The following is a 25,239-nucleotide window of genomic DNA, read 5'->3' on the forward strand; positions in this document are numbered from 1 at the left end:
AGATGAATCAGTTTATTTTAAGGTAAAATATGTAATTGGTCACTTAATTATGATAATATTTATAAAATAATTATTAAACTTTTAAATTTTTAATTTAATCATTAAAGTTTGAGTAAAATTTTTTTTCTCACCCAATAATTAATTTTTAAAAAACTTCATTTTTCTTCTACATGATAAGAGTCAACTTAAGATCTCTAAAATTAAAATATTAAATTTTAACTACTAGAGTATTTTCTAAAGGACAATTTGATCGTTTGTAGTGATGAAAAGATAATTAAGTGATGAAAATATAATTAACATCTTAATTTACAAGGAAATTTAATCTACGCACCAAAAAGGAAAAGTAGTCCCTAACTTATTGACTAGTAGTTAAGGAGCTCATAAGAGGACACAAAGATCTTTAGATCTCTTTCCTCTTTTTTCATGTTCTATGCCCATTCTATATAAAAAAGTACAAAATCCAAGTCTCAACCCCAAGAAGTTCTACACAAATAAACAAAAACTAATGCCAACGAAGTAGACTTGAATATGGTGGAAGAAGGAATCCCATATTTTCCTCTTTTAAACAACCCTTTCAGAAATGGCAAGAAGCATAGCACCACCCATAGGCTGCACAAGATCTCACCTAGCCCTACTCCCTGCCCAACATCATCAACTAATGGTCGCAACCCTAAGGAAAAGGCGAGCAGTGCTGTCAGGTGCACCAGCAAAATGGTCGTGCCCGGCACAAAAATTGGTGACTCATCGAAAGTAAATATTGTGTAACCGTTAGTTTCGTCACCATCGGAATTAGATTGTTCTTTTTTTGTAACTTCAAAAACTGCATCAGAGAACCCTAGCAGTTTGAGGACGACGCTTAAAAATCCAAATAAATACGCTGAGGTTGCTGTTATTCTTCCCATTTTCATGTTATTCCACCATGCTCGGATGGACATGCCGGTTTTCAAGTATTCCCTGAGAGTGACCAGGTTGTAAATCATAAAGTCACAACCGGAATAAATATAGCCGGCTCCTGGACCTGTATACATATTCATTGTTAAACTTGTTAGCTATTAGAAACACATAAAGGTCACTCTTTTTAAAAAAAAAAAAAAATCATTTTTACTTTCCCTTAATACTTTTTTTGTTTCAAATCAGAAGTAATTTCTTAAAGAAAATTTACAATCAATAAAAGTTAAATCTTGATTTTATAATTTCTTGAATTTTAAACAAGATTAAAATCAGACATTGCATATGAGACGGAAGGAGTAGTTTATATAACTCATACAATTACATTATACTAATTTGTTTCAAAGATAAAGTAATGATATTTAATCAGGAAAATATTCCTTTGAACTTCATCAACAAAAAATTCTGTCTAAATTTTGCTTACTAATTTTTACAAAGCTTCTTTTGTTTTCTTATTGCATGTACTTGTTTTTCAGAAAGTTGTATATGGAACTTCAACTATATGTGGCCATGATTTGATGTCGAGACAGTAAAACATGCCACCGGCGTGAGAGACAAAGACGTAACACATAACATGACCTCCAATACTTCATTCTACCTCTTTCATTTTTTTGGTATCTATCTATATAAAATTTGAAATTTAATTCAAGTGATTAATGTAGTTATTTTTAGAATGTGACAATTAACAAGTTTGAATTCAAATTGTAACCTATTCTTTTATCTTTAAACTACAACATGCTATGCATTAAAATAAAAAATAAAAAAAAAGAAAAAAAAGAGAGCATATAGGAGGACCGACCTACTGTCAATTCTATACTACTGTTATACTACATGTAGATACAAGATTGTCCTCACCTTGGGCAAAAAATGGGAGTTGGCGATGATGCAATATGCAGGCACAGCAGCATAACATAGCTCAGGAATTGAGGAGACGCCCCATAAAAACAACCAGATGTAGAATAACAACATCCTGAATTGGAGCTTCCCATTCAGGGTGGCAAATATAGGGCTGTTTTTGCTAACGAGGATTTCAAACAGGCCTATCGCCCACCTTTTCTGTTGAGTCATTACTGCCGGCCCCGCAGACGGCGAACATCCTAGAAAGGCCGGTGGGCCGGGGGTGAGATAGGTGGATTTCCACCCTTTCTGGTGAATCTCCAACCCCGTAAGGGCATCTTCAGCCATGGATCCATATATCCATCCAACCTGAAGTGAATGTAATCAATTATACTCTAAATTCAAGTTTTACACTTTACAATCAAATCGATATATACTCTGTTACTAATATTTTAGTAGGTTTATTCTACTAACTTTTGTCCCCCAGCTTGTACCAAACTCATAGTCACAACCTGCAACCTGGAATGCTGCCTCAAGAGAATTTGAATGGTTGTTTGGAAAATCCTTCTTCCCTTTCATTGCATAAATTGCTGATTCTGAAAACTCCTTTGATTTCCCAAACACTTTTAACTGTTCACAATCATCTAATTTTCCTACATATAAGAAAGTATAAACCATCATGGTCCTATTATTTAATAACCATTGGAATATAGTTAGAGTTATAAGACGAAAAGAAATTATTACTTCAGATCAAATTTGCCAATTGAATTTTGCTCATATGATTCAATTTCTTTGAATTTTGTTATTTTACTTTAAAATTGAAGTAAAATTTTCACTGGCAATAATGAAATATTCCATTAAATATTTTAATTCTATTACTTTTTATCCAAAAATTAACGAAATTAAAAGTATTAAATCATAGTATAACAACAATTGCATCTTACTCCCTTAATTTATGGTTAGAATGTTCAAGTATATACCTTCAATTGATGTATGATTTCTTCCCTGATTTTCTGCGTTATCAGGCCATAGACCGTGGATAACTTTTCGCCTGTGAAAACATCCCGTTCCGATATAGAATGGTCCTTGGATTCCCGCTGTTCCAGGGACCACATACTAACACATCAACATGTAAATTCTCTTAATGAATGCAGCAATTCCAAAAACGAAAGAAGAAAACGGAGAAGTAGAAAATTCATTGAGGTTCATAGAAATTTTATGTGGCTCACTTCAAAAAAAACCTCAAATTGGTTTCCGTAAGGATCATCCTTCGGTCCATCATAAAAGCGTTGAGGATACTGAACAAATGCGATTTCACTTTCACTTTTGGAACCGAGAAGATGACACATTGCTTGACGAACAACTTGTGGATTGTTCACAAACACATCGCAGTCTAAGTTCAGCATGAAGGGCGCATTCGTCATCAACCCTGACACTCTACTCTGTTTTTCAAACAAAAACCCAAAGCTCTTTTATTATACATCACAAATTATTCGGCCTGAAGGGGAATTGATTTTTAGTTAATTACCAGAACGTTCAGGGCACCGGCTTTGAAATGACGTGGCTGTTTTGGCCGTTTCTCTCTGGAAATGTAAACCAAATGTGGCACATCATCATCCCGAGAGCTTTGTTTGTTCTCTCCTATGATCTACAAGAAAACAATTAAAATGATTCCAAATTTAATAACCAAATATATATAATTTTGTTTCGATTAATTAGAACATTGGAGAACATTTCAAACTTAAGGCTGTCTTTTTCTACAATGAGTTACCTTGATGATCGTTGGATGGTTGCCGCGTTCAACCTTGGAGAAAACAGCAAACTCACCACTTAGATCACATGGAGTTGATTTTTGTCCTGCTTCCTCTATTTTTAGGCTAAGGTGCTCGTACTTAGCCTACATAGATTAGGGTATTACACTCAGACAAACTTTTTAATTTATTATTAACAATGTTAATTTTGATCTCCTAACTTTGGTATTGCGTACCTTCATCTTTTTCCAATCTTGTTTTAACTCAGAATTTGCAGAGGATGATGTAGGAAGGTCCAAGAAGTATCTAAAGGGAGCCCTGAGTTGAATTTTGTATTTCTTACAAAATGGGACCCAAAGCTTGGCAAATTTCGATGCTTCCACCAGAGAGTAAAAGGTGAGAGGGGAGCAGCCGTCGTCGGATACATAGCAAGCAAGTTTATGAGCTGGATAATCAACAGCCAACAAAGAGAGAACGCTGTTTACAGTTATAATCGGCAGCTCTAGCACGGGGTCTGCTGTCGTGACAAACATGTCCATAGGGGGAAGATATGGAAACCTGACAACAAAATATACGAACAAATTATTTATAATAAACAGTAACAGAAAGATGATGGTGATCGTACCTCTGTTCAAGGTTTTCTGGATACGTTTTGAATTCCACAGGATTCCATTTGGAGCTGACATTGAGAAACCAGTTGAAAGTGAACCATGACTCGTATAAGAAAGCAAGGAGCCAGACAAATCCGTGGTTCTTTAGAGAAAGGAGTCGATAGAACAGGAGGGAAGCGAGAAGGAACAATAGAGTGATATCCAATGCTCTGTGGATAGTGTTTTTACGAGCAATTTTTTTATACAAGGGGAGACATAATTCCTTGGGCGCCATAGAATAGTGCTTAGAGTGCTGCTATAGTATGTGTTGTGTGTTCATAAAAGATTTTGAGGCCTCCTTTCTAACTTTATAATGGTTATATTTACAAGAGATTTATGTTTTAATAAAATTGCATTATTTTTCATTTAATATTCATGAAAGAGTTTCATTTTCTTTGTCAATTTTCATTTTTGGTACGAAGCAATTTCTATAATTATAAGTAGATATATGTAATTAATTCAAGCGTTTTCAACTTGTTTCACCTATAGAGTAAGATACTATATTTGTTGTTTCACAATTCACATGAAGTATGGATGGATATCTTAGGTTGTCATAACATATGCTTTCTCTTGTGTAGAAAAAGATCAAATTCAATTACAACAAATTTTGAATCAATAATTATATCTATATGAAATAATTTTTTAAAAAATTATTTCATTGCTGTAAGTGAAATGTTTAGATTTATAAGAGGAATTAATAAAATAACACATACCCTTAGATACATTAAAAAAATATATATATATATATATATATCAATCTCTTATTTCATAAAATTTACATTGGTAGTATAAAAAAACAAACTCTTATATTATTAATGTTTAGATATTTAGTTTTTCTCGATAATTTAAATCAATCAAGCAACATATAATGACAAATAGTATTAGGAGTAGTCCCTATATAATCAAATTAATATAATAAAAAAAATATACTCCATCTGTCTCAAAATATTTATCATCTATTAACTTTCGCGAAGTTTAAAAAAGAAGTTTTGATTTTAATGTATTCAATATTAAAATTTAAATTTTTTTATAAAATAAAAGTTTCAAAATATTTATATCAAAAAATAAAAAAATCATAAAAAATGATTTTAAAATATAAAAAAAATAAGAGTTTTAAATATTCTAAAAAAAAGACATAATTTTAAGACATCTAAAAAAATGTACAAAAAAAAAAGGACAGAGAAAGTACTTGCCAATTTCTTAACTCCTTTCTATAAGTTTTATAAATTTTACTTAAAAAACTTCATATTCTTAGGGGAATAAGATTAGATGTATCACAATTGGAGATGACAAAAATTTACACTTTTTTTAACCTTTGATATACGTTCAATAAGAGAGATAAGTGGAAAAGATGACCAAAAAAAAAGGGGGGGGGGTTTAATCTCATTCACTAAGTTTATTAAAATTAAAGATTAAAAAAATGTAAACATTTTTTTTTATAAAGTGATCCCTTCTTGTATATTTAATATATTAATTTTACTCATTTGGATATCACATGACCCCTAATGACTTCTCCTAATTTTTTACTTTTTATTTTTTTCATATTTAATAAATATTTTTTTTTATTTTTTAAAATTATGTTTAGGGTCACTTGATTTTTTTGTTAAACAAAATTTTTTCTTTTTAGATACTTTTCTTTTTTAAAGTAGATAATTTTGTAAGAAAATTATACAAATAAAGGTTTTGATGTGGCATCCGTATTTGTTTTCCGATTCGTGGTTTTTTTTAATTTTTGTATTTTTAATTTTAGTTCTTTTTAATTTATAGATTAAATTTTATAAAAAATTGAGGCCAATAAAAGTAATCACTTGACACCCCATATGATTTTTTTTTTTACTTTTTTGTTTTTTTTTATTTTGACCTTTTTAATTAGATAAATTTTGTAAGAAATAAGTCAATAAAGATATGTATAATAAAACAATCTATGTTTGATAGGTTTCAACTCATCTTTATTCACTAAGTACATTTTTCTAAATTGGAGATCATGTTGAATTTTTTCTTTTTAAAAGTAAGGATTAAAATGGAAGCAGGTTTAAGGTGTTTCATTTCACCCTAAGTATATAGAAAAATATTATTTATTATTTATTTTAATTTTATATTTATGTATATGTATTATATTAATAAAATTATTATTTAATACATTCATCTAATAAAAATACTATATTAATAAACAATTAAGATGTAATTTATATTAGAAATTTTTTATGAACATTGTAATAAATTTAGATTAGTTAATTAATTTTGGATAAATAGAGTAGGATGCAGGTTGTAAATTTATGTATTAGGTTGAGGTTGGCTTTAAAAAAATAATAACTAGATATCATATCGAAATTAGAATCGAGTTGAATTATTAAAAAAAAAAAAAGCAAAAGTCAAGATGAGCATAAGCCTATCCAAACCAGACATGTTATCATCTTTAAATGAAAGTTTTCGTGTAGCACCCCATTTGATTTTTTTTATTCTTTTTGCTTTGGCATTTTCCTTTTTTTTTTCTTAAATTATCTATTTTAATATTTTTCATCTATGTTTGAAAATATAAATAGGCAACCGAATTGTCAATGTGGCATCTAAATTTTGTAAAAAATGATATCAATGAAGGTTATGATGATAAAATAACCTGTATCTAATGAGTAAATCTGCCAATCCAATAGGGATGATTATTTTAAAATAGGAATCAAGGTCATAATGGATATGAATTTAAGGTCTTCTACCTAGTATCTTAATTTAATAAAATAATATATTTATATATAATTAAAATATAATTTTTATTAAAAAATAATATTTTCATGAATGTTATATTATTGAATTTATTTTTTTGTCAAATCAAGTCAAATGCTAGTTATACATTTATATATGTTAGGTCAAATATAAAAAATAATAGGCCGATGTTAGGTCGAAATCTGGACGAGCATAAATTTACTCTTACTTAACCCATTGCCATTCCTAAGTGGAGATATCCACATGGCTCTCTTTTCATTTTTTTTCTTTTCTTGGATATATCTTTTTTTAGTTTAAATTTTTTTTTAATTATCTATTTTAATATTTTTTAATTATGTTTATAGTGGACATGATTTTGATTTATTATATAAGTTAAGATGTATACATTATTCAAATATTAGTAGATAAATTTTTATTGATCATTATTTTTATTAAAATTGTAAACGAAATTATACTTACTAATTTATTAAATTTATCATGAATATTATTAATTATAAATAACAAATTTTAAAACTGTAACAACACGCAAACATATTACTAGTATATAGTGAAACCACAAGAAGTCTAAAAGTTTCATTGCTATATAGCATAGAAAGATGCATAAAGTCATAAGCTGAGGAACCTAAACCCCTTATGGCAGTAAAGCAATCCCTACAAGCAATACATATCAATGTCGTTAATTTGTTTTGGTATCGATCGTATTGATTGATACGCTTCAGTTATATAAAAAAAATAATACATTTAAAGATATTTTTTGTACTAAACCTAGTATTGAATAATATCGATTATTTTCGTTAGTTTTAGCTCATTTCGATATATTAACTTTTTTCGTCCAGTACGTGAATGTGACATTTGTTTTATTGTTTTAATTTATCTTTTGTTGTTTGATTATTTTTAACCTAATAAAAATAAAACTAATTAAAAAAAACTACTCTTGAAAGTTAGGTTTCTTTATTTTTTATTATAACTTGTTATTCTTTCATACTTTATTTTTTCAAATTAAAGTTTATAAATATTTCAATCTCTTTTTAAAAAGTAATTGTGCTTCCTCTTCATAAAGTTAAAGGTTTTTTTTTTTTTTTTTTCATCTCTTGATTTATATCTTAATATTTATATGAAAAAGAAAATACTCATTTGAATAATATATTATCAGATTGAGTGTTTAATAATATCATGATAAATTGATGATATTAATTCTTATACTTTTAAACCTATTTATTTGGTTTTTAAAAATATTTATTTTCATTTTGTAGATTATTAATAGTATTATCATATATAAATTCATGTATATTTATAAATATATTTGTACTAAATTTAAAATTTTAAAATAATATACTAAAATAACTTATATCAACATATATTATTTAAAAAAAAAACTCAAAATATTATCTTGTATAGTATTAACAACCTTGGTACATACAACTAAATTGGTACAAATTTGATATATTAACATAACAATATTGAGCCTACTAATGTAAAATGTCACAATTCTAGTGGCTTATTGTTGCAAATAAAACAAAAATATTAATGATGGCAAAGTAATAATGATGAAGAGATATTATTGTTAAAGAGTGACTTGGGATTGAAGCAATGCCACAAAAAATTTATGAGAGTGATTGTGGTTTGTGAATTAGATGGTCCAAACCTAATAGTCCCTCGACAAGGTGGCTCATATAATCGCAAAATTTTGGTGGATAAATTTATTTATTTGAGATAATTAAAAATTAAAATTTAATTTTTAAAGTTAAAAATTTAACATTTCATTGACAAACAATATCACTAGAGAAAAAAATTTTTATTTTAAGATTAACTATATTCATGGTCAATGTGTGATGAGTCTAGTTGACCTTTTAAAAACTTTATTCAAAGTAAAGGTGAGAAAAAAATTTTAAAAAATTTTAAATTAATTTAAAATTATAGCATTTAATTCGATTTGAATTGATTGATTTTATTTTTTTGAATTAAATTTAGATATTAAATATATATATTAGGTTTGGATTAAATTTTAAAGCCAAAAAGTAAAAAAAAAAAAGAATGTATTATATATTTTATTAATTTTATATATTTTTTAAATTTTTATAAAATAAAAATAATTATTTTATATTAAAATTTATTTTAACATATTAAAATTTTATATTACCTTAATATATAAAAAAAATTTATATTAACTTAATATATAAAACGAGATCCCATCAACTCGTTTCAACCAACCTTTGGGCAATCTATATGAATCATCAGGGAACCGATTCGAACCAGTCTAAACCATCTAATTGTCAAACGACCAGATTAGCTCGTTGATCAGACTATTGATCGATCCGTTTAGGTTTTTTTTTGTGAATTTTATATTTTTTATTATTTTGAGTTTTATTTTTAATATTTATGCATGATAAATTTTTAAATTTGTTAGAATAAGTATTTGATTGTTTTTAATAATAATAAAAATGAAAAAATATAAAAATAATAATAAAAATAAGTAATGAAATATATAGTTAATTTTTTTAAAAAAATAAACCTTACAGAATAAAAATAATAATAATAATAATAAAAATAATAAATATATAAAATGCTTATAAAATAGAGTAATAAAAAAAATTTTCCTACCTAGATGTTGGAAGGAATGTAATTGTGTTTCAAATAATAATAATTCCGCTTATATGTTAAAAAATTATTACAAAAAAATCAATAAATAAATTAACAATAATAATAAATAAATTTTCATAAAAAAAGAAAATACATAAAAAAATTAATTTTAAAAAATTATAAAAATCAAACTTGCTTAAAAAATTCACCTAGATGTTGAGAATTTTTAAAAAAGTTTGTGTTTTCTTTAAACCCTAAAATCTAAATTTTAAAACTAAACCCTAAACCCTAAATCCTAAAATCGAGATCTTAACCCTTCAAACCTTAAAACTAAAACCCTAAACCCTTTAAATTCTAAAATCAAAACCCTAATCCCTCAAACCTTAAAACTAAAATCCTAAACTCTTTAAACCTCAAAACTAAAACTCTAAACCCCAAACTATAAAATTGAAACCTTAAACCATCTAAACCCTAGAACCAAACCCTTAAACCCTTAAAACCCAAATCAAAACCCTAAAATCCAAAACCTAAAACCCTAAAATCCAAAACCTAAAACCCTAAAATCCAAAATTCAAAACCTTAAACCCCAAATTTGGTACACAATTTTGAATCATCACTCACAAATTAAAACTTTTAAATCCCTAAATTCCCAAACCAATACTCAAAACCATTCTGAAACTTTAAGGATATGTATGAAAATTTCAGATGGAGTAATTTGTTCCCGAGTATCGCTTAAATGAAGGGGTATTTAGGAAACTTTATTTCATTAAATTTTTCATGTAGGTCCTTAATTTACTTTAACAATTGGATTAATAATTGACAAGCTTTAATAAAAAAATATAATAATAATAAAATGGGATCTTAAATATGAATAGTCACACTTAAACTCCACCTAAATGTTAAGGAGTCAAGAAAGTCTCATTATATTTAAGAATATAATTTCAAATTTGCATTTCATTATCATACCTAGTACCTATTGGCTTACATGCTTCTATTTGTTATTGTTTGCACTCGTTTTACATTTCTCTATTTTTAATTTTTATTTGCTACCTGATAATATCATTATTTACTTTCTTATATAAAATATATTTTTTTAACAAAAAAAATACATATTTTAAAATTGTTATAAAATAAAATAAAAATAACATTCCGAAAGAAATAATTCTTGATATTATACCTAGATGTTGGAGAGTCACCAATAATTATATTTTATAAAGAGTATATTTTTCATTTTAAGGAATATTATATTAAATTTCAAGTGAAAAGAGTTACTTTAAATTTTGCTTAGATGCTAGAGAATTTTAAGATAATTCTTTAACTTAAAGATTTTCTTGTTATTCTTAAATAAAGAGCTTTAGCAAAATTTTGTTTTTATTAAAATGAAGGGAATTAGTATTAAATGTCAAATCGAAACCATTTCATCCAATACCAAAAACAGTGCATGATTAAATAGTACCAATTTATGTGTATTATGAGGGTGTTAATCTTTTTTCATACATAATTGACTCCTGAGCCTAACATGATTTTTTGTATATCGAAATTTATTTTTTTGATAAATTGTAAACCCATTTTTGTAATTCTATTAAAAAAATAAATTTTTTAGTAACCAATCACACCATAAAAAAGATTAGTGGTAATTCTCTCCTTTTTTTCTTAATTTTAAAGTTTTTTACGTCTAGCAGTTCTAAAACCATTACTGCATATAAATATTACACATACACATATATCTTTTTTGAGTATTTTGGTGGCCTAAAAGATTTTTGGCTTTATGGGTAAATGAGCTTTTGGTTGTTTTATAATTGTCTTTTTATCTTCATCTATGTTTTTTGTATTTTTTATTTAAATTTTTTTAAGAAATGATTATTATAATTAAGGATAGTTTGAGAAAATATTACAAAATCTATTTATAACTCAATATGTATTTGAACAATTTAGTAAAGATGGTCGACAGAGACATAAAGGAAATATTTTTTTATTATTTTTAAATATTTTTTTCTTATTTTAGATTTTCCCTTCTTTAATTCATTATTTTTCTACTATTTTTTTAATTTGATATTTTGAAATATAATTTAAATGTTCAAGAAATATAATAATTAGACCAAATAATTTATTCTTTAACATTAAAAAATAAATTATACCTTCCACAATCAAACAAAGCAATGAACTAGTTATAGTAAAAATTAAAAACTGTACATGTCTTTTTTTTTTTTATGAAAAACTATTTTTATAAAATGAAAATATGAAAAAAATTTTATATTATGTATTGTGTTTAGAAAATAGAAAATGAATTAATGAATTTTTTCTTGGGCCATAGCACAGAAGGTCCACTATTACGGTCATAAAAATGTTTTGTCCATTTCTGTTAGGGAACATAGGCATATAGAAGAACGAAATCGTGTTTTTTTAAAGGGTTGTAAATGAAGTGGATGAGTAAATATATATTTATGATTTATTCCTTTAATTTTTATGTGTTTGGGTTTAGTTTGTATTTAATAATAGAATTATTTTATTTATTTGAACTCAATTTATTTAAATAATTAAATATTTATATTTAATTTAATTTATTTATTCGTAAACATTGAACAAATATATTTACAATTAATAAAAAAATTATAGTAAAATAAATTTAAACAAACTCAAAAGAATATAAATAAATCTTAAAATATAATTAAGATAAAAATAAAAATATAATTTTATTAGTATTATTACAAACGAATAGTAATAAAATAATAAACAAATAAATTTTAATCAAATTTTAAACAAATTTATTTACAAATATAAATGAATCAAATAAATTTTTAGTTATTTTTGATTCGTTTAATAAATAAATATAAAAATATTATTTAAAATTATTATTAAATTTAATAAATAAGTATAAACGAATGAAAATTAAACATGTTGACAGGTAATTCGCCAAAAACTTTGGTTATTTACGCCTCTAACGACTAGAGGGAAAAGCTTTTTACGTTTGTTTTTGGTTAGTCTCGAACTCGGGATGTAGAATAGATTAATTAGTAGAATTTACCGAAGCCGTGTTTTCATTTTTTTCTGTCGATTTTGCTATGGTTGCCGGAAAACATTCGAAAAACTCTTTTTTATTTTTAAAATTAAATGTATTTTCATCTCATTTTCTAAAAAAAAAAAATTTATCAAATATTTATTAAATATGTTTTCACTTCTGTTTTCTATTTTTCATGAAAATAAAAACAGAATGAAAAATAGAACACAGAAAAGAATTAGGTTTTCTTTTAAACCAAACACACCCTAAGAGAAAACAATAAAAACATCTCAATCAAAAACAAGCCACCAAAGAACATTATCAAGAAATCTCGGATTTAGCCAAACCATCCGCAATAGAGTTTGTTTCTCGAAAAATATGTTTGAATGAAATACCGTTGAAGTTGCATTTGAGACATTCCATATTGATTTGAGATGTGTTTTTTCCTTCACGAGATAGAATAATAATTATTGGCTCAGAGAATAGCCTTACTTGAAAACAAGCCCAAGAAGAGGAAAGGAATAATATCACTGACACTCCGAGAAAATCACACCGGCAAGCGGCAATCCGACGCTGAAATCAGGGGTTAGGAGACGGTAAATAGAAAATATTGAGCAATACAAAGAAATTGATAAAAATATTATTGGCGACACTATAAATTTCTCGACGAATGCCATAATATATATAATTATTTCCATTGATCTACTTCAACGAATTACACAATTTAATTTACCCCAATACAAACAAGCCATCTCAAGTAGCAAAGGAAAACATAGAAAATAGCAACCCCTGACCATAAAACGAATGCAAGATTCTCCAATCGATTCACCTAATAGAAGCAATCATGCACGTACTACATCTATTCACATTATCCCACCACCAAGGTGAAACATTTCAGTGCAGTGGACATCTTTTACTTGACACCAAAACTCTGGGGGCTTGGAAGAGACCCTTGGAGAAAAACTGTTATTAGTTTTTTTTTTAAATAAAAGAAGGCTGTAGTTTAGATAAGAAAAGGAATTGCATGAACTGAGATTTGACTATCATGCCACTTTTTAAGTATGATCTACAGAAATTAATTAAGTTGAACTGGATAAATATTATTAGTTAAAATAACGTACACTCAAGGCTTGTTGGCGTTACCCATCAAAAACAAGTCAATTAAGCGCGCAAACGAAGTGAACGAAGACCCATTGCTATTCTTCACAGCTTTCCGGCTCATTTCACTCATCTTTTTCACCCTCTTCCGCACCTCGCTGTCCCCATCCATCAAGCAATTTAGAGCTTTGCCAATTTCATCTGCCATCACCGCATCACTTTCGCCCAGCTTATAGTCTAGTCTCATCTCCAATGCTAACCCCAAATCTTTCACCATCTGAAATGCATTCATTTGTTGCTCTCCGTGCATTGGCCATGTCAAAATGGGCACCCCATACCATAAGCTCTCAAGAATCGAGTTCCATCCGCAGTGTGATAAAAAGCCTCCGATGGATTTGTGGGCAAGGACTTCAACTTGCGGAGCCCAACCACATACCATTCCTCTTCCTTCTGTACGCTGCAAGAACCCTTCAGGCAAAATCTCCTTCAGATTGGGGCAATTACTAGGCCTAATTCCCAACCCCTGGTTCCTTGGACTTCGTATCGGTAGTGACCACAAGAATCTATGCCCGCATTGCTCGAGCCCCCGTGCAATCTCCATGGCTTGTGGTTCCACCACGCAATACACGCTTCCAAAACAGATGAAAACCACCGTTGATGGGGGTTGATTGTCAAGCCACTTCATGATCTCGTCATTTTGGACCTCATCACACATCGAACTACTATGACCTCGAAGCTCAAGTACGGGCCCTACCAAGTAAAAGGGTGGTATGTCATACTCTACCAGAGACTTAACCGCTTGAGGTTCTAACTCTTCGAACGAGTTAACAATTATGCCCTTGGTTTCTTTCAATCTTCTCATGGAATTTTTGGTGCAAATGTACCCACCATTCTCGTCAAAAAAAAGCGAGGGTATAACTTTACAAGGAACCGGGTTTGTAAAGCTTGGGATAACTAACTCTCCATCGGAAGCTTGAAACACCCTGCCAACTTGATCATGTCGAGTAACTGCGTGTAACGTAAATCCAAGAGTGGCTGCACCAGAAGTGTAGAAAAGATAAGAAGGGAGGCTAAGTTCATTGGCCACATCAATCATAGGAGCGGCAAATGCATCAACAACAAACAAGGCAGCAGAGACAGCATAATTTGGTAAAACGTGATTAATGATAAACTCTTTGATGTTCGACTTGTGACTCTCCAAAAATTCAAATCCAACTATATATGGGCTTTTGGTATTGCTTAATGGATCAGTTTCCATTTTTGGAAAATTGATAAATCGTATTCGAGCATCAGAGGCCGCAAGTAATCGGACGTATGTTTGGACCTTCGGTTCCAGCAATGGGTCTATAATTAGGACTGTGACTGAGAAACGATCATCTTGATCACGCAATCGCTTTGCAAACTCAACATTCGAGACGAGGTGGCCGATGGCTGGTGCAGGGATGAAAACTACCTCCATTTTTTCCATTGATTTTTGTCGGTGATCTCTGGTGGGTCGTATTATAGAGCGGCAACTTTTTGTCTGAGATTTTTTTTTTCTTGTTGAAAATGTTGTCTACAATAGCCCCATTAATGGTGATCACCTGGTCCACCTGTGGTGTCAACCACCTCTATTATTGAAACGAAAGGTAAAAATATAAATGCTGACACTGACCCCAATGTTCAGTTGGATATTTTTTGGGGGTACTGAAAATACATGATTTATAAAATTTATAAAATAAATTACTTGAAGATTTTCAAGTGATAAATCATATATTATCTTGTGATATTGATGACGTTATTAAACAAATTACCAAATTTCTCATGTTATTAAATAAATTGTGAAATACACAATGTATCATTTGATAGTTCAAGATAAAAACACGTGATTTCACCCATCAAATCTAAAAAAATCATAGATATCCTCTTTCCAATCAAATTTCATTATCAAAATGCTTAAATTCTTATAGAACTTTCTGTTCATTGCATTATCAATACAATGCTCCTCAAAATCTTCCATAAAATAATAGATGAATCAGTTTATTTTAAGGTAAAATATGTAATTGGTCACTTAATTATGATAATATTTATAAAATAATTATTAAACTTTTAAATTTTTAATTTAATCATTAAAGTTTGAGTAAAATTTTTTTTCTCACCCAATAATTAATTTTTAAAAAACTTCATTTTTCTTCTACATGATAAGAGTCAACTTAAGATCTCTAAAATTAAAATATTAAATTTTAACTACTAGAGTATTTTCTAAAGGACAATTTGATCGTTTGTAGTGATGAAAAGATAATTAAGTGATGAAAATATAATTAACATCTTAATTTACAAGGAAATTTAATCTACGCACCAAAAAGGAAAAGTAGTCCCTAACTTATTGACTAGTAGTTAAGGAGCTCATAAGAGGACACAAAGATCTTTAGATCTCTTTCCTCTTTTTTCATGTTCTATGCCCATTCTATATAAAAAAGTACAAAATCCAAGTCTCAACCCCAAGAAGTTCTACACAAATAAACAAAAACTAATGCCAACGAAGTAGACTTGAATATGGTGGAAGAAGGAATCCCATATTTTCCTCTTTTAAACAACCCTTTCAGAAATGGCAAGAAGCATAGCACCACCCATAGGCTGCACAAGATCTCACCTAGCCCTACTCCCTGCCCAACATCATCAACTAATGGTCGCAACCCTAAGGAAAAGGCGAGCAGTGCTGTCAGGTGCACCAGCAAAATGGTCGTGCCCGGCACAAAAATTGGTGACTCATCGAAAGTAAATATTGTGTTACCGTTAGTTTCGTCACCATCGGAATTAGATTGTTCTTTTTTTGTAACTTCAAAAACTGCATCAGAGAACCCTAGCAGTTTGAGGACGACGCTTAAAAATCCAAATAAATACGCTGAGGTTGCTGTTATTCTTCCCATTTTCATGTTATTCCACCATGCTCGGATGGACATGCCGGTTTTCAAGTATTCCCTGAGAGTGACCAGGTTGTAAATCATAAAGTCACAACCGGAATAAATATAGCCGGCTCCTGGACCTGTATACATATTTATTGTTAAACTTGTTAGCTATTAGAAACACATAAAGGTCACTCTTTTTTAAAAAAAAAAAAAATCATTTTTACTTTCCCTTAATACTTTTTTTGTTTCAAATCAGAAGTAATTTCTTAAAGAAAATTTACAATCAATAAAAGTTAAATCTTGATTTTATAATTTCTTGAATTTTAAACAAGATTAAAATCAGACATTGCATATGAGACGGAAGGAGTAGTTTATATAACTCATACAATTACATTATACTAATTTGTTTCAAAGATAAAGTAATGATATTTAATCAGGAAAATATTCCTTTGAACTTCATCAACAAAAAATTCTGTCTAAATTTTGCTTACTAATTTTTACAAAGCTTCTTTTGTTTTCTTATTGCATGTACTTGTTTTTCAGAAAGTTGTATATGGAACTTCAACTATATGTGGCCATGATTTGATGTCGAGACAGTAAAACATGCCACCGACGTGAGAGACAAAGACGTAACACATAACATGACCTCCAATACTTCATTCTACCTCTTTCATTTTTTTGGTATCTATCTATATAAAATTTGAAATTTAATTCAAGTGATTAATGTAGTTATTTTTAGAATGTGACAATTAACAAGTTTGAATTCAAATTGTAACCTATTCTTTTATCTTTAAACTACAACATGCTATGCATTAAAATAAAAAATAAAAAAAAAGAAAAAAAAGAGAGCATATAGGAGGACCGACCTACTGTCAATTCTATACTACTGTTATACTACATGTAGATACAAGATTGTCCTCACCTTGGGCAAAAAATGGGAGTTGGCGATGATGCAATATGCAGGCACAGCAGCATAACATAGCTCAGGAATTGAGGAGACGCCCCATAAAAACAACCAGATGTAGAATAACAACATCCTGAATTGGAGCTTCCCATTCAGGGTGGCAAATATAGGGCTGTTTTTGCTAACGAGGATTTCAAACAGGCCTATCGCCCACCTTTTCTGTTGAGTCATTACTGCCGGACCCGCAGACGGCGAACATCCTAGAAAGGCCGGTGGGCCGGGGGTGAGATAGGTGGATTTCCACCCTTTCTTGTGAATCTCCAACCCCGTAAGGGCATCTTCAGCCATGGATCCATATATCCATCCAACCTGAAGTGAATGTAATCAATTATACTCTAAATTCAAGTTTTACACTTTACAATCAAATCGATATATACTCTGTTACTAATATTTTAGTAGGTTTATTCTACTAACTTTTGTCCCCCAGCTTGTACCAAACTCATAGTCACAACCTGCAACCTGGAATGCTGCCTCAAGAGAATTTGAATGGTTGTTTGGAAAATCCTTCTTCCCTTTCATTGCATAAATTGCTGATTCTGAAAACTCCTTTGATTTCCCAAACACTTTTAACTGTTCACAATCATCTAATTTTCCTACATATAAGAAAGTATAAACCATCATGGTCCTATTATTTAATAACCATTGGAATATAATTAGAGTTATAAGACGAAAAGAAATTATTACTTCAGATCAAATTTGCCAATTGAATTTTGCTCATATGATTCAATTTCTTTGAATTTTGTTATTTTACTTTAAAATTGAAATAAAATTTTCACTGGCAATAATGAAATATTCCATTAAATATTTTAATTCTATTACTTTTTATCCAAAAATTAACGAAATTAAAAATATTAAATCATAGTATAACAACAATTGCATCTTACTCCCTTAATTTATGGTTAGAATGTTCAAGTATATACCTTCAATTGATGTATGATTTCTTCCCTGATTTTCTTGACACCCCATTTGATTTTTTTTTTTACTTTTTTGTTTTTTTTTTTATTTTGACCTTTTTAATTAGATAAATTTTGTAAGAAATAAGTCAATAAAGATATAAATAATAAAACAATCTATGTTTGATATGTTTCAATTCATCTTTATTCACTAAGTACATTTTTCTAAATTCGAGATCATGTTGAATTTTTTCTTTTTAAAAGTAAGGATTAAAATGGAAGGAGGTTTAAGGTGTTTTGTTTCACCCTAAGTATATAGAAAAATATTATTTATTATTTATTATTTATTTTAATTTTATATTTATGTATATGTATTATATTAATAAAATTATTATTTAATACATTCATTTAATAAAAATACTATATTAATAAACAATTAAGATGTAATTTATATTAGAAATTTTTTATGAACACTGTACTAAATTTAGATTATTTAATTAATTTTGGATAGATACGAGTAGGATGCAAGTTATAAATTTATGTATTAGGTTGAGATTGGCTTTAAAAGAATAATAACTAGATATTATATCGAAATTAGAATCGAGTTGAATTATTAAAAAGAAAAAACAAAAGTCAAGATGGGCATAAGCTTATCCAAACCAGACATGTTATCATCTTTAAATGAAAGTTTTCGTGTAGTACCCCATTTGATTTTTTTTATTCTTTTTGCTTTGTCATTTTGCTTTTTTTTTTCTTAAATTATCTATTTTAGTATTTTTCATCTATGTTTGAAAAGATAAATAGGCAACCGAATTGTCAATGTGGCATCTAAATTTTGTAAAAAATGAGATCAACGAAGGTTATGATGATAAAATAACCTGTATCTAATGAGTAAATCTGCCAATCCAACAGGGATGATTATTTTAAAATAGGAGTCAAGGTCATAATGGATATGAATTTAAGGTCTTCTACCTAGTATCTTAATTTAATAAAATAATATATTTATATATAATTAAAATATAATTTTTATTAAAAAATAATATTTTCATGAATGTTATATTATTAAATTTATTTTTTTGTCAAATCGAGTCAAATGCTAGTTATACATTTATATATGTTAGGTCAAATATAAAAAATAATAAGCCGATGTTAGGTCGAAATCTAGACGAGCATAAATTTACCTTTACTTAACTCATTGCCATTCCTAAGTGGAGATATCCACGTGGCTCTCTTTTCATTTTTTTTCTTTTCTTGGATATATCTTTTTTTTAATTTTAATTTTTTTAATTATCTATTTTAATATTTTTTTAACTATGTTTATAGTGGACATGATTTTGATTTATTATATAAGTTAAGATGTATACATTATTCAAATATTAGTAGATAAATTTTTATTGATCATTATTTTTATTAAAATTGTAAACGAAATTATACTTACTAATTTATTAAATTTATCATGAATATTATTAATTATAAATAACAAATTTTAAAACTGTAACAACACGCAAACATATTACTAGTATATATTGAAACCACAAGAAGTCTAAAAGTTTCATTGCTATATAGCATAGAAAGATGCATAAAGTCATAAGCTGAGGAACCTAAACCCCTTATAGCAGTAAAGCAATCCCTACAAGCAATACATATCAATGTTGTTAATTTGTTTTGGTATCGATCATATCGATTGATACGCTCAGTTATATAAAAAAATAATACATTTAAAGATATTTTTTGTACTAAACCTAGTACTGAATAATATCGATTATTTTCGTTAGTTTTAGCTCATTTCGATATATTAACTTTTTTCGTCCAGTACGTGAATGTGACACTTGTTTTATTATTTGTAATTTATCTTTTGTTGTTTGATTATTTTAATCTAATAAAAATAAAACTAATTAAAAAAAACTACTCTTGAAAGTTAGGTTTCTTTATTTTTTATTGTAACTTGTTTTTCTTTTACACTTTATTTTTTCAAATTAAAGTTTATAAATATTTCAATCTTTTTTTAAAAAGTAATTGTGCTTCCTCTCTAAAGTTTAATATTCACAAAGTTAAAGGTTTTTTTTTTTTTCATCTCTTGATTTATATCTTAATATTTATATGAAAAAGAAAATACTCATTTGAATAATATATTATCAGATTGAGTGTTTAATAATATCATGATAAATTGATGATATTAATTCTTATACTTTTAAACCTACTTATTTGGTTTTTAAAAATATTTATTTTTATTTTGTGAATTATTAATAGTATTATCATATATAAATTCATGTATATTTATAAATATATTTGTACTAAATTTAAATTTTTAAAATAATATACTAAAATAACTTATATCAACATATATTATTTTTAAAAAAAACTCAAAATATTATCTTATATAGTATTAACAACCTTGGTACATACAGCTAAATTGGTACAAATTTGATATATTAACATAACAATATTGAGCCTACTAATGTAAAATGTCACAATTCTAGTGGCTTATTGTTGCAAATAAAACAAAAATATTAATGATGGCAAAGTAATAATATGAGGAGATATTATTGTTAAAGAGTGACTTGGGATTGAAGCAATACCACAAAAATTTTATGAGAGTGATTGTGGTTTGTGAATTAGATGGTCCAAACCTAATAGTCCCTCGACAAGGCGGCTAATGTAATCGTAAAATTTTGGTGGATAAATTTATTTATTTGAGATAATTAAAAATTAAAAATTAATTTTTAAAGTTAAAAATTTAACATTTCATTGACAAACAATATCACTAGAGAAAAAATTTTTTATTTTAAGATTAACTATATCCATGGTCAATATGGGATGAGGCTAGTTGACCTTTTAAAAAGTCTATTCAAAGCAAAGATGAGAAAAAAATTTAAAAAAAATTTAAATTAATTTAAAATTATAGTATTTAATTCTATTTGAATTGATTTATTTTATTTTTTTGAATTAAATTTAGATATTAAATATATATATTAGGTTTGGATTAAATTTTAAAATCAAAAAGTAAAAAAAAAAAAGAATGAATTATATATTTTTATTAATTTTATATATTTTTTAAATTTTTATAAAATAAAAATAATTATTTTATATTAAAATTTATTTTAATATATTAAAATTTTATATTAACTTAATATATAAAAAAAATTTATAAATCAATAAATCAAATCAAATTGAATCAATAAAATTCAATTGAATTTGAATCGAATTGTATGAAAGATCAAGTCAAATTCGAATCAAATTTTTTCTTTTTCTCATTATTTGTCTTTTAAACCTGTATTAAGAAACTGGATAAGGACTTTCATACTAATTTGTAGTTTTGTATTCTTTTCTTAGAAAAATGTGAAAAAATTAAGGGTATTAATTTGATCAATTTTGTTAATTTCGAATTGAATTATTCAAAATCGAATTAATCAAATTATCATATTTTATTTTTATTAACCGAATTAAATTAATAAATTTAAAAATTTAACCAACTAAATTTAATTTAGTCAATTCAATTAATTTTTTGGGTTAACTGAATAATAAATATATTTAAGTTAAATTAAATTTTAAACTCTTAATTTTTCATATTTTAAACAAATTAAATAAAATTATTCAACAAAATATTCAAATACTAAAATATTATGTTAAAAATCTAATAATTTATAAAATTAAATGATCTATTTCATATATTTTTCATTTTATGTTTGACTTATATTACATTTCAATATATCTAAATTTTATTTGAATTCTTAAAAAATTTTCATCATTTTCTTCTGAAAATGATTGCAATGCTGATTTTTACTTATTAATTAAATTTTATACTGTCTTTTATTTAAATAAAAACAATATTGTCTAGAATGAAATTTATCTACTTAACTATTTAAACACATTGATTTAATCACACGTTATTACACAAAATTAAATTTTCTTTTACCTTGAATTTTAAAAATTGTTTTTGTATTTCTTGTGTATCCTATAAGTTGAAAATTAATTATTATATTATACAAATGATTATTCTTTGAATCAATTGATATGTTATTAGAGTTGGCATTTAGAGTTTATGGGTTAAGAAAGTTTAAACGTGTAATATCATTTTCACCAAAACATATAATTAGATAAGAGGTTAAGGGTAGATTAAGAATTTAAAAAAAAAATATATATATATATATATATATATAAAGAAACTACTTTTAAAAAGATGATAAATTAAAGAAATGAATTTTCTTATAAGTAAAAAGTTTTGAATAAAAACTTAAAAGTACTAAATTATTTGAGAAAGTTAAAAATTAAATGAACAATGTGGAAATGAGGTGTCATGGATAGATAAAAAAAAAAAAAAAAAAAGAAATATGTAGAAACTTTTGAGATAAAATTAAATTTTAAGAAATAATAGGAGGATCCAAGTAAAGATAAAAATGAAATATGATAAACTAAAAATGATCGGATGGACAAGCCGATTTTCAAGTATTCCCTGAGAGTGAGCAGGTTGTAAATCACAAAAATCACAACTGGAATCAATATAGCGGCCTCCTAGACCTGCATATATATCCATTGTTAAACTTGTTAGCTGTTAGAAACACACAAAGCTCACTCTTCTAGAATAAGAACTCTCGACAACACTCATGTAATATGTCCGTAAATTCTTTGTTTTTTAATTTTACTGGGATAAAAACCTGAACTTTATGAAAAAAAAAATTTATATAAATTTTGCTTACTAATAATTTACTTATTACTTTTACAAAGCTTCTTTTGTTTTCTTATTGCATGTGCTTGTTTTTCAAACAGTTGTATATGAAACTATGTGGTCCTTGATTTGAAGCCGAGACAGTAAAACATGGCCCCCATGTAAGAGACAATGACATACCACATGTAACATAATCTCGAATTGTTGATTCTGTCTTTTTTTTTTTTTTTTTGGATCTATCTACATGTGCATAAAAAAAATTATGAAGGCATATATGGACCAATCCATCCTGTCATATAATTATTTTTAAAAATTGACATTTAATAAATTAAAATTTTAAATATTAATATTTATGATTTTTTACATGAAACAAAATTATGAAAATATATATGGACGGACCACCTGGTCAATTCCATGCTACTACTATTCTACATGTAGATTGTCCTCACCTTGGGCAAGAAATGAGAGTTGGCGATGATGCAATATGCAGGCAGAGCAGCATAACAGAGCTCAGGAATTGAGGAGACACCCCAAGAAAGAAACCAGACGTAGAATACGAACATCCTGAATTGGAGCTTCCCTGTCAGGGTGGCAAATATAGGGCTGTTTTTGCTAATAAGGACTTCAAGCAGGCCTGTAGCCGACCTTTTCTGTTGAGTCATTGCTGCCGGACCCCTAGACGGCGTACACCCTTGAAAGGACGGTGGGTTGGGCACGAGAAAGGTGGATTTCCACCCTCTCGTGAATTTCCAACCATCCAACCTGAAATAAATGTAATCAATTATACTCGAAATTCAAGGTTTACACTTTACAATCAAATCAATATATATTCTGTTATTAATATTTTAGTAGGTCTGTTCTACTAACTTTTCTTCCCCAGCTTGTCCCAAACTCATAGTCACAACCTTCAACCTGGAATGCTGCCTTGAGCGAATATGAAAGGTTGTTTGGAAAATCCTTCTTCCCTTTCAGTGCATAAATTGCTGATTCTGAAAACTTCTTTGACTTCCCAAACTCTTTTAGCTGTTCACAATCGTCAAATTTTCCTACATATAGGTAGGAATAAACCATCATGGTCCTATTATTTTAATTACCATTGGAATTTAGTTTGAGTGATAAGACGGAAAGAAATTATTACTTAAAAGATCAAATTTGCCAATTGAATTTTGCAACTATGATTCAATTTTAGGGAATTTGTTATTTTACTTTCAATTTTATTGATTTTTAATAAAATATTTTTAATTTTATTATTTTTATTAAAAATTAAAGAAATATAAAATATAATAACAAAATTCAATAAAATTTAAGGTAAATTATATCATTGATTATTAAACTATAATCATGGTTTTTAAATAATTATTAAATAATTAAAAATTTTAATTTAATCACTAAAATTTGAGTTTTTTTTTGTTTTGTCATTCAAATTTTAATTTCTAATATGATACTGATGTGATAATGACACGTTGCTATCAAGCGTCAAGCAAAATTGTCACATTAATAAAATTTATTTTTCAAAATTTATAATACCACTTTAGCAATACTACACATAATATCAAATGATATGCCAATGTCACGTAACATATGATAATTGACGCAGCATAACCATATTAATGTGCTGACAAAAACCAATGGTTAGATGATCAAAAAAATATTTACTCAAGTTTTAATAATTAAATGATTATTTTAAAAATACGATTATAATTAAATGATGAATGATGTGATAAACAATTAAATGACGAATGGTGTATTTTATCATAAAACTTAAGTAGAATGACAAATTTTAATATCAAATCATAGTATAGGAACAATTGTATCTTACCGTTAATTAATGTATGATTTCTTCCCTGGTTTTCTACGTTATCAGGCCACAGACCACAGATAACTTTTCGTCTGCGAAAACGTCCTGTTCCGTTAAGCAAGGTCCTCGGATTCCAGCTATGTCACGGCCCACATACTAACACGTCAACATGTAAATTTTCCAGGTGAATGAAGCAATTCCAGAAACGAAGCGGGAAACTGAGAAGTAGAAATTTCATTGTGGTTCATGGAAATTTTATATGGCTCACTTCTAACAAAACCACAAGTTGGTTTCCATAGGGATCATCCTTCGGTCCATCATAAAAACATTGAGGATACTGAACAAATGCGATTTCTCTTTCACTCTTGGAACCGAGAAGCTGAAACATTGGTTGACGAACGACTTGTGGATTGTTGGCAAACATATCACACAGTCAAAGTTCAGCATGAA

General features: G+C 27.5%; 3 pseudogenes across 4 annotated transcripts; all 3 read right to left on the minus strand.

Annotated features, from left to right (window-relative positions):
• Positions 1 to 238: 238 nt before the first annotated feature.
• On the minus strand, positions 239 to 4,455 carry LOC111313142 (cellulose synthase-like protein H1; annotated as a pseudogene).
• Positions 4,456 to 12,752: 8,297 nt separating this feature from the next.
• LOC111314561 (UDP-glycosyltransferase 71K1 pseudogene) lies at positions 12,753 to 15,233 on the minus strand (annotated as a pseudogene). Of its 3 annotated transcripts, none has more exons than XR_016332538.1 (2): positions 13,604 to 15,233; positions 12,753 to 13,055 (listed from the first exon to the last, which is right to left on the minus strand). The product of XR_016332538.1 is annotated as a UDP-glycosyltransferase 71K1 pseudogene, transcript variant X3 (transcript). The 3 variants fall into 3 exon arrangements; XR_016332537.1 differs by lacking the exon at positions 12,753 to 13,055 and adding an exon at positions 13,162 to 13,433; XR_016332536.1 differs by lacking the exon at positions 12,753 to 13,055 and adding an exon at positions 13,162 to 13,445.
• A 592-nt stretch (positions 15,234 to 15,825) lies between these two features.
• On the minus strand, positions 15,826 to 18,053 carry LOC111313538 (cellulose synthase-like protein H1; annotated as a pseudogene). Its single transcript, XR_016332382.1, has 3 exons — positions 17,847 to 18,053; positions 17,391 to 17,741; positions 15,826 to 16,605 (listed from the first exon to the last, which is right to left on the minus strand). The product of XR_016332382.1 is annotated as a cellulose synthase-like protein H1 (transcript).
• Between the last annotated feature and the right edge of the window lie 7,186 nt (positions 18,054 to 25,239).

The sequence above is a fragment of the Durio zibethinus genome, chromosome 23, assembly GCF_047325235.1.
Source record: "Durio zibethinus cultivar Kanyao isolate XHJ-2024 chromosome 23, ASM4732523v1, whole genome shotgun sequence".
Classification (NCBI taxonomy): domain Eukaryota; kingdom Viridiplantae; phylum Streptophyta; class Magnoliopsida; order Malvales; family Malvaceae; genus Durio; species Durio zibethinus.